This window comes from Phyllopteryx taeniolatus, chromosome 16 (assembly GCF_024500385.1).
Source record: "Phyllopteryx taeniolatus isolate TA_2022b chromosome 16, UOR_Ptae_1.2, whole genome shotgun sequence".
NCBI classification, from domain to species: domain Eukaryota; kingdom Metazoa; phylum Chordata; class Actinopteri; order Syngnathiformes; family Syngnathidae; genus Phyllopteryx; species Phyllopteryx taeniolatus.
Genome location: NC_084517.1, coordinates 17,690,339 through 17,700,050, shown reverse-complemented (window position 1 = coordinate 17,700,050; position 9,712 = coordinate 17,690,339). Strand labels below are relative to the sequence as shown.

Below are 9,712 nucleotides of genomic sequence, written 5' to 3'. Positions count from 1 at the left end.
TGCAATACAGTAGCTTGTTTTATAATGCACATTACTGCCCTAACAGGACTATTGTATATGGACGTTTCATAATGAGAATTAGAAAGGCAAATTATCAAATAATAAAATACATTTAAAAAAATAAATAAATAAGATAGCAATTATTACAACAACTAATGCAACTTATTTTCAGCATGGTGCACAGTTTTCAGGCATTTTCATGAACTGTTTAGTGACACTTTTTCGCACCTTTGATAGCTGGGGTATCAAATTTAGTAGTGGTAGGGACGGACACCTTACAATTTGTTTGTATTATTATTAGATGGCTTCCTGAATTATTTTTTTTAAACATGGAAACATCACTGATGACACTATATAGTATATACTGTGGATTGTGCTGAGAGAGCCTCATTCCTGATGCCTGTTGTCTTCTTGCTGAATTAGAGCAAACTCACCTCCTGTTTGAACTTGCTACATTTCCGACGGCTTGGCACACTTCAAACGACAGCAAAAACAAAAAAAACAAGCCAAAGAAGAAAAGACAGCAAGAGAGAAAAGTCTTGTGTGTTCTATCACGCGCTCGGCGGAGACGACTCGACAGCAACAAAAGGATGCGAGCGAAACGCATGACAAGTTGTGCAGCCGTTGCTTGAAATGTAAGCGGATTATTAATGTCTGCTGACATCGCTGGGACTTCAAGTGAGCGCCAGCAGTGTCAAAGATGATTACAATAAAGCGTTCGATCATCACATTTTAGACACTGCAGTTTTGGCGACGGAGCAACACAAGAATCCCAACGTGGACCTCAATCATTGCCGAATCACTAATACTGTGTGCAATCGTGTGCATCCCATACGTGACAACCCAAAACCCACTCAGTAGCGCCCCCTGGAAAGTTGGAAAAAAATGAGCCCCTGACACTAGCATCAACGGTCGACATGAAGTTGGGTCAACCCATGCCTTGACTTGAACAGGAAGTCGGCCATTTTGGGCCAATTCCAGAGCTTGTACTTTAAATTGGCCACTTTTTTATATTAATTGCCTTTTAGGTGGCATCTCTATGTGCCAGAAAATTTACCAATTTCTGCATACACGTGTATCCAGGAGAAAATGTATGTATTTTAAGGGTTCTGTACACAAAATTGGAAATTTGGTGGGGAGGGGGGATAGCACCCAACCTTTGTTTTACCGGTCGACACAAAATTTGGTGGGCATGTTTATCGTAATGGGACGCACGGAAAAGCTATCACAACCCATGCATAAAATTGAAGAGGAAGTTGCCCATTTTGGTTTGAAGCAGCCATTTTGGGGCAAATCCCAGTGTTATGCCTCAAATTAACCAATTTTTGCAAGCACTTGATGCAAACAAATGTTTGTATTTTAGGGGTCCCAAACAAGACATCACAAAAGTCATTCAGGAGGATTCACCGTGAAAAGGGCGAGTGCGAGGGTCCGATAATTGCTGCTCTCAACTTTAATTTACAGTTGATTTCAATCAGCACTCCAGTTTTGTGCTGTGAAAGGGATGAGTATGAACTCGTTGCCACTCATCGGGATGAAAGAAAATCATTGATTTGGCCAAGCCAACAAAAAGCGCCTCTTACATCTCGTCACTGTGGAGTGTTCTGATGCTTTTATTTTCATGGCTAAAGGTGCTCCAAAGAAAGAGAGGACAATCGACTTGTGACGACACTTGGGGAGAAGTTTTCGAGGGGCTTTGAAAAGCTGCCTGATGTTAGTGTTTCGCTGTATTCGCTTTGCTTGGATAAAGTCAACTCAAGGTTTTTGCTGGAATGTTTCAAAAACAAGAGGAGCGGCTTTCCCACATATTAGCATTTCATCCGCAGGAAGTTTGTTGAGTTTGTCAGTGTTGGAAAATTTGGAACCGAAACGGAAATACTTTTCTTTGCAAGTGTCTGTCCTGACTACTCATTACAGCACAGCTATCAGATAGAATGGAGTAGGGCAGCTAAAAAGTCCACTGGCCTTGAGCTTTCTGCCCGTCATGTGTCATCAAAGTGTGAGTGGTTGCTTTTTTTTTTTATAGTTTTGACTTCTTCTCACGCTTGTATCGTAGCTAAGAACAAGCAATGATGATTCGCCTTCTCAAAGTCTCCCTTATAACGTCCCGTCCATCACCCACCATCAAAGGGTGAGTAATTTTATTTTTAAGTTTAACTAATCTTTATTACATATTTTTAACCTCTTTTTACACTTGTATAACAGCTAAGAACATGCAAAGTGGACTCGCCTTCTGAAAGCCTCGCTCTCCCTCTCCGTTTCCTTAAATGCTCCCTGTCCATGACCCTCCAACAAAGGGTGAGTAATTTTACTTTTTTTTTTATTTATTTTTTTAAAGTTTTATTTATCTGTATTGCTGTTTTCACCTCTTTTTACACTATGACTGAAAAGTTGACTCACTCTTCACTTAACACGACCTATCATCATTAATGAGTGAGTAGTTTTACTTTATTTCAGTTTCGTTTTAAGCGTGATTGCACGCTATTTTTTTTACATCACAGTGAAACCCCGCATATTTTCAGTTCAGGATACACAAATTCGCCGATTCACAAATTTTGCGGGGAAACCTATCCTCCGTTATTTGCTGAAAATGGGACTGGGTCATTGTTTTTGTGGTCCGGCCAATGCCATGGCTTATATAGAAATAGTGTGGTGGGCCAACACTGTACACAAAAATTACACTTAATATACATAGAACACAGAGTTGGTAAATGGTTTTGAAATAGAAGTTCTGGTGCAGGTAGCTATCTCCTATGGGAAATTTGTTCTGCAATACAAACATATCAGACATCCTAATGCTCCTTTGGAATTTTGCATACAGGAGTTTGAATATTGACAATAATGTTAACGTGGTAGAAAAAAAAAAAAGAATCTCCAGCAGACCTTAACAAGTGCTGTCAAGAAACATTAAAGCCCATCCAGACGTTGATGGGAAAAAAAAATCAGTTTCTCTTCCCTCCAGCTAAGAAGACATTAAAGAAAGTAAAGGTGCGCAATCGGGGTGAGAGGAGATGATTCATGGGGCCATTCACGGCGGCTCTTGTTAAATGTTCTGAAAACTCAACAGTGGCCTTTCAAAATCCCTTCCGCCCAAACTCTTGTCATGCGTTCTTGCGCCGTGCTGCATCTGCGGCCAACACTTCTGAGACGGAACGATACGTGAGAACGGCAGCCCTGCGTGGTTTATCACGAGAAAAGTTCACGTAGATCCTCGCACGGAGGACCCGAACGGCATCCGAAAGAAGCGTTGACTCTTTGGAGGCTGCCCTTGGACACAGGACTTTTCTTTTACTCTCGGTGTTGTATTTGACGTTCATTCGGTGACCTTATGAGGAAACAAACGCAAAATAAGGTATGTGAACGTGTCGGACTTTGAAGCGAGATTGTTGTACGAAGTCGGTGCAAAAACTGATAGGAATGATCTCGAGAGATGGTTTTGAAGCTATGTGTGTTGGAATATTAAAGCGAGTACACCAAATATTTATATGGGATGTCAAATAAGAATATTTGCGGGGAAAAGTTGGAGTGTTTGATTCCCACTCTCGCATTCAGACTTCATAGGGAGATTGTGATGTAACATTCATGTTAGTTGATTGATTGCTAGCTTGCTTAGTAACGCAAACTAGGCTAAAAGAATTCCCATGAAACATCAGGACAATTTGACAAAAACATTTCCCCCATAACATCCTGTGCCAGAAAGAGTAAGAATATTTAAATGTTAGGTTTTGAAAATGAGCATTGTGTCATGTTATTTACCACACACAGGAGATATTGTAGCGAGACATCCCGAAGAGCAAAGGCTAGTAAACACTAAATCTCCCTACTGTCATTGCGGCTAATGAGCTGTGTTATGGTTCAACTCTCACTTTGCCCGCACAAGCCACTCACGATAATGAGCGATAATTACCCCAACGGCACATACATAATTGCGATTGTGATATATATATATATATATATATATATATATATATATATATATATATTTTTATTTTTATTTTTTTTTTTTTATGTGCATGCAAAATGCACTTTAATTGGTTTCAGTGAGTCGATTTGTTACATGCGCCTCTAGAGAAGCGGCCCTGGCGGTCATTTACATTACAATGCTAACCGCCTGCTTCTATTGACTGGACTGCTTCTCAAATGATTATCATATTATAAAATGCTCTCAAATGTCAGTCTTTCACATTTGGTTACAGTTTCAAATCCACCACTTGGACACTTTTTCTTTTAGGTCACACCTGAATCGTCTCAAGAGCTGTACAGTGTCGAAAAAAAAATCTTCCTTTATGGCGAGAAATAATAATGTATTATTTGTACATACATATTTATAATATTTTAGTTACCTTCTCAGAGTGCCAACATTTGAAATAAACAGCTGTCAGTATGATGCAGTGCAACACAATGCAAACGCAACCACAAAACAAATGATTAAATCAAAACCTTGACCCTCAACATAACAGCATCGAACAACCCCACCTGGTTACCAACGTCGTCCGCTCCAAATTGGCTTTATTTCCCAGCATTGATATTACAAGCACACGTCAGGCAAGTTGTTTGAAACGCTTCTAAGCGCAGCCCAAAGCCGGAATGTTCTTTGAACGCCGCAGATCAACGCGTCTCCAGAGATGGAGAACGACGGCTCGCTTTTTGAGCCGCTGCTGATAGCTGTTCCTTTTCAAACCCTGCTGATTCCCTCAAACGTGGCGTGACTGCCACAATGCACGAACACGAAGCCGATCCGGTGGATTTTCAGGACACTGATAGAAAAGGCTTTAACAGTCTTAGTGGCGGTTTACCAAGCCAATGGTCGATTTAGGTCTTTGTACCAATGATTCTTCCACACATCTCAAAGGCATTAGGTGTATTAGATCGGAAATCAGACTGTCAGGAGCCAAATTGTTGCATTTATACATTTGTGTGTGATGTAGCTCTGACCTTGGGAAGTTAACTTTTGGGTGTTTCATGTTTTATGGCGAGTCGTCAACGTTCACTGCTGTGTGCCGTCCACACGCAACAAACGACGCAAAGGCAAATTAATACAGAGGAGAGACTTGAGATTATTTTAAATAAATGTCAAAAAGCTTGAAGATGTTTGAAAAGTTTGACAGTTAACTTAAACTTAGCTTTAAACATTGCTGTGATGGTCTAATACGAAGGCACGAAGGTGCTCCACATATGCAGGTGAGCAGGATCTAGTCTTCACATCTGTGACAACAGCGGCAAAACCCGGAAATACGGGTACCAGACGCTGTTTGGTGATTCTGCCAGTAAACAACAGCGGCTCTGACGAAAGTGAACTTCCTGTTCAAGATACATTCACAGACGCCAGAATGAGCTCGTTCTCAGTAACATTAATCAGGCAGAAATACACTACAGTCAGTTCACAAGTTCATGAAATTTTGTTCATTGAACTTGTTCAAGTCCAACACTGCATCATATAAATGTCCACCAAACTTCATGTTGCTAAGTAAAACTTCAGGGGCTGAAGCTACCGAGACAAAATGGCACCTGCAAACCAAAATGGCCGGGGCCACTTGAGACTTTTTCGGGTCGCGTCGTGATAGACGTGCCTACCAAATTGCACATAGCTAACAGGAAAGTGTCGGGCAAATTTGTTTTTGGAGAACTGTTTGAAATCACCAAAATAATTATAAAAGGGTCGCTTAAAACCAAAATGGACGACTTCCTGTCTTTTCTGGGATTGGTTCTTGAGACCTTTTTGAGGGTCTACTCATGATAGTTAGTTAGTTAGATAGATAGATAGATAGATAGATAGATAGATAGATAGATAGATAGATAGATAGATAGATAGATAGATAGATAGATAGATAGATAGATAGATAGATAGATAGATAGATAGATAGATAGATAGATAGATAGATAGATAGATAGATAGATAGATAGATAGATAGATAGATAGATAGATAGATAGATAGATAGATAGATAGATAGATAGATAGATAGATAGATAGATAGATAGATAGATAGATAGATAGATAGATAGATAGATAGATAGATAGATAGATAGATAGATAGATAGATAGATAGATAGATAGATAGATAGATAGATAGATCGATCGATCGATCGATCGATAGATAGATGGTTACCAAATTGCTTGTAGCTAAGTCAAACTGCCTTCAGGATGGTTTCAGCGTTGTGCGTAATGAAGTGATCGTTCTTTAAAAAGCAGGCCTACTTTGCACTTACACTGCTTTTTTTCATCAAAGGTTTTCTGTCTAATTATGAAGACATGAGCGCTTGGTAGAGAGGAGCCGACATGTCTGAGCGGATCTTATGAAGACATGAGCGCTTGGTAGAGAGGAGCCGACATGTCTGAGCGGATCATCATCATCGTCGTAGCTTAGAATTTATTACAAAGCATGAAGCAGCTTTTTTGATGTTCACAATAGCTTGCAGAGGGACATTGTCATTTTTTATTCATTTTTTTATTTTTTTTACTGATGATAAGCTGTGCGTGATTGACTGTCCGCTAATCGCTGTCGCTGTCTGTGAAGACTTTGATGAGGAAAAGCAAGCAAGAGGTGGGGGGCTGGAGTCACATGACTTGACTCGAGTCAGACTCGAATCGCCAATTTTACATCTTGAGACTTGCTAAGACTTATGAAAGACTTGCCTTTGACTTGATATTCATAGGATTCGACTTAACTTTAACTTGAACTCCATGACTTGACAAGTCATCCTGTTTACATTTGAAAATCAGAATTTTAAATATAGTATGCCTTTTTTTTTTTTTAACGTTACTATTTTTGTAACATTCCGTGCACATCGCAAACCTGGCAACCAAAATTGTTGATTTTCTGTTCAAATACGGGCATGGTTCCTTGAGACTTTTTGGTGCTCCATTGTTACGATAGACATGACCTCCCGATTTTTGTGTCAATCTGTGAAACTTGTCGGGCAGTTTTTCACTGACTTTTCAGGGGTTACCACTGAGTGACCTTTGGGGTTTCGTGTTCTTGACCCCTACATGGCATACTTCCAAATACAGACTCGGTGCAGCTAAAAGACATTCTGAATTTCAAGTTAACTAATGCAAATTAAAAGACTGATTCTTGAAAGCTGCTTAATTAACTCCTTTAACCTTTGCTTGTCAAAATTGTACTAAATATGTACAAAAAGCAGCGTGAAGTTATTGAATTCCCCCTAGATTGTGTAGGGTCAAGGCGACCGAGTTTAAAATGTGCAAATCGTTTAAGTCATTTCAGCGCATTTATAGTCACGCCCTCATTAGCATTCATTGCGCTCGAGAGCTTATTAGCCTGCTAACGGTAATCTTTTAGAGCTTTGTGCTCTCCCTGACAGACTTATGTAAATAAATAGCCGCAATTAAACATAAACCACTTTGAACTTCCCTCCCTGGCTCCCCTGAGTCATATTTCATATTAGCCTCATTTATATATTTGCTATCGAAAATACCTTCTAGATTCACCTCTGGGTTTGTAGTTCAAATACTAGCGGCTTGTTAGCGCAGTGTAATAAAACAATGATTGTTTCTGACAACTCAGCACAGACTCCAAGAAGTTGTTGGCTAATTAGTTAGTTAGTTAGTTAGCTAGCTAGCATGGTCATTTGTTAGTTAGTTAGTTTGTTGTTTAGGTTGTTAGCTCGTTAGCAGGTTTGTTAGTTGGTTGGTAGCTAGCTAGATAATACGTTAGTTAGTTAGTTAGTTAGTTAGTCAGTCAGTTAGTTAGTTAGTTAGTTTAGTTTTCCAACCCACATTATCTTGCAAAACTGATAAAAGGGCATCCAAGATTATTTAAAAAAATAGAAGTGGAGCTTTAAATATTTCTTAACACCTTAAAACTGCTGCTATGAAAAATTTATCTTGTAACCTGTGAATAAAAATAGACAAAATGTTGCATGATGATGCGTTTTTCAAAAACGTCCTTTGTTTTCATCGTGAAAGCAGAGGTGATATATGATTCAATAAACTCCTCGCCAAACAAGCCAAAATGAGGCTTTCATGTGGCGCACCGAAAAGCAAGGATGATGTTTTTCAAATTCCCAAATTCATATTGTTTTGAATATCCCCAAAGATACAATAAATCATGTGTAAAGCCTCTCTGTGACGAGCCCCGCGTTGACCGCCGAGCTCTTTTCGTCTTTATTAAAGCGACACGGCAGCTGTCCGAGCTGACAGAAGATCCATCTGTGGAGTTTCGGTTCCCCCTCTTGGAGATGCCTCCCGCGACTAAATGGGGATTCATCACGGAGATGCTCGGTGTGTTGAGATGGGAAACGATGCGTTCCCAGGACGCGCTTTTAAAGACGTTCCATCTCAGTTAGTTTGGCACCTTTCACATTGCGCTCACGTGCAACGCAAGCCAAAAAGGACCACCAGACTCATTTAAAAACAAATCTTCCCCTGGAGCCAGGAACTTTTGTCTAAATTGAGTTCCAAGGTCATTTCTGTCGGCCAAAAGATTCTAATGTTCTGCTTGTAAAATTATTTGGGTTTTTCTTTTAATATTGACTTTTTCCAAAATATGTTCGACTTTTTTTCTTGTGATATTCCTACCTTATTTAAAAAAAATATGACTTTATTCTTCAAAATGTACGGTATTCTTAAAAATGTGCGACTTTGTTCCCCTGAATTCCACGTTCCTATGAGTGAAAATATGTTTTTCTTGAAATACTGTATACTGTACTGTATATAAATACTACTAATTTATTCTACACAATGTGTGACTTTTTTTCATTATATTCTGAAAAAAAAGTGACTTTTCTCCCCTGGTACTATCTTGACTTAATTCATATTCCCATTTGCTATTCTTAAAATATGTTTTTTTTCTCTTGTAATATTATGACCTCATTCTCAAACATTTGTGAATTGTTCTTATTAGATTAGGACTGTTCTCGAAAAATTTCACTTTTTTCCCCTTAATACAGTATAACGGTAAATCTGGAAAAATGTCAATTTACAGCTTCTTCTGCAATATCATTAATAAATGTAATAGTGCAGCCTTGGCGGAGGTCTGCGCTCTACAGTGTCACTCAAGTTAACCACTTGTGATTCATCACAATTCATTGCATTTTGTGCGTGTGTGTGTGTGCGTGTGTGCTTGTTGGCACGGTCACGTTTGATCAAAGTGTATCCAACATGCACATATGCATTACATTATATAATAACGCAACGTTTCAGTTTCAGTGATCTGGAGAAGGCAAAGACAGCTGTGCTAATGAATTATGAATACATTAGCGCTGCAGCTCCAGGCAAAATGTAAAATGGGATCAATAAAAAGCAAAAGCACAGCGTGAAATGCTGTTTTTATAGCACTGCAAATTGTTAAATCAAAGTGTGTATCATTAGCAAAGGTTCGTTTGTTAGTAGGGGCGAACGCACCGGCGGTGGGCTGTGCATTTGGTACCTTCCTCTTAATATCAGTCATAGAAACCATCCGTTCTATGCAACAACGGAATATAACAGCATGCAAGCGTGCCAACTTTGTACATCATCCGAAGCGGTTTGGTATCTACATATTGATCTGATAACATGACAAAATTAATGCCTGCAGATTGCTACAGATGTGTTTTGCTCTAGCCCACCAATCAGAGGACAGAAAAATGCTGATGTCATCGAGGCGCTATGCGCAGGTCCTTGTGAGGACAAATGTCAAATCGGTTCGGTTAAAGAAACTGTCCAATTGCCAATAGTTTAAGTTACATCAGCCGGCGCTACTGATTCAGAAG

The 9,712-nt window shown here is 39.4% G+C and overlaps 1 long non-coding RNA gene across 1 annotated transcript; it reads left to right on the top strand.

Annotated features, from left to right (window-relative positions):
• Positions 1-969: 969 nt before the first annotated feature.
• LOC133466554 (uncharacterized) lies at positions 970-9,467 on the top strand. Its single transcript, XR_009784958.1, has 3 exons — positions 970-2,131; positions 2,206-2,298; positions 8,136-9,467. It is a non-coding gene; the product is annotated as an uncharacterized LOC133466554 (long non-coding RNA).
• The last annotated feature ends 245 nt before the right edge of the window (positions 9,468-9,712 follow it).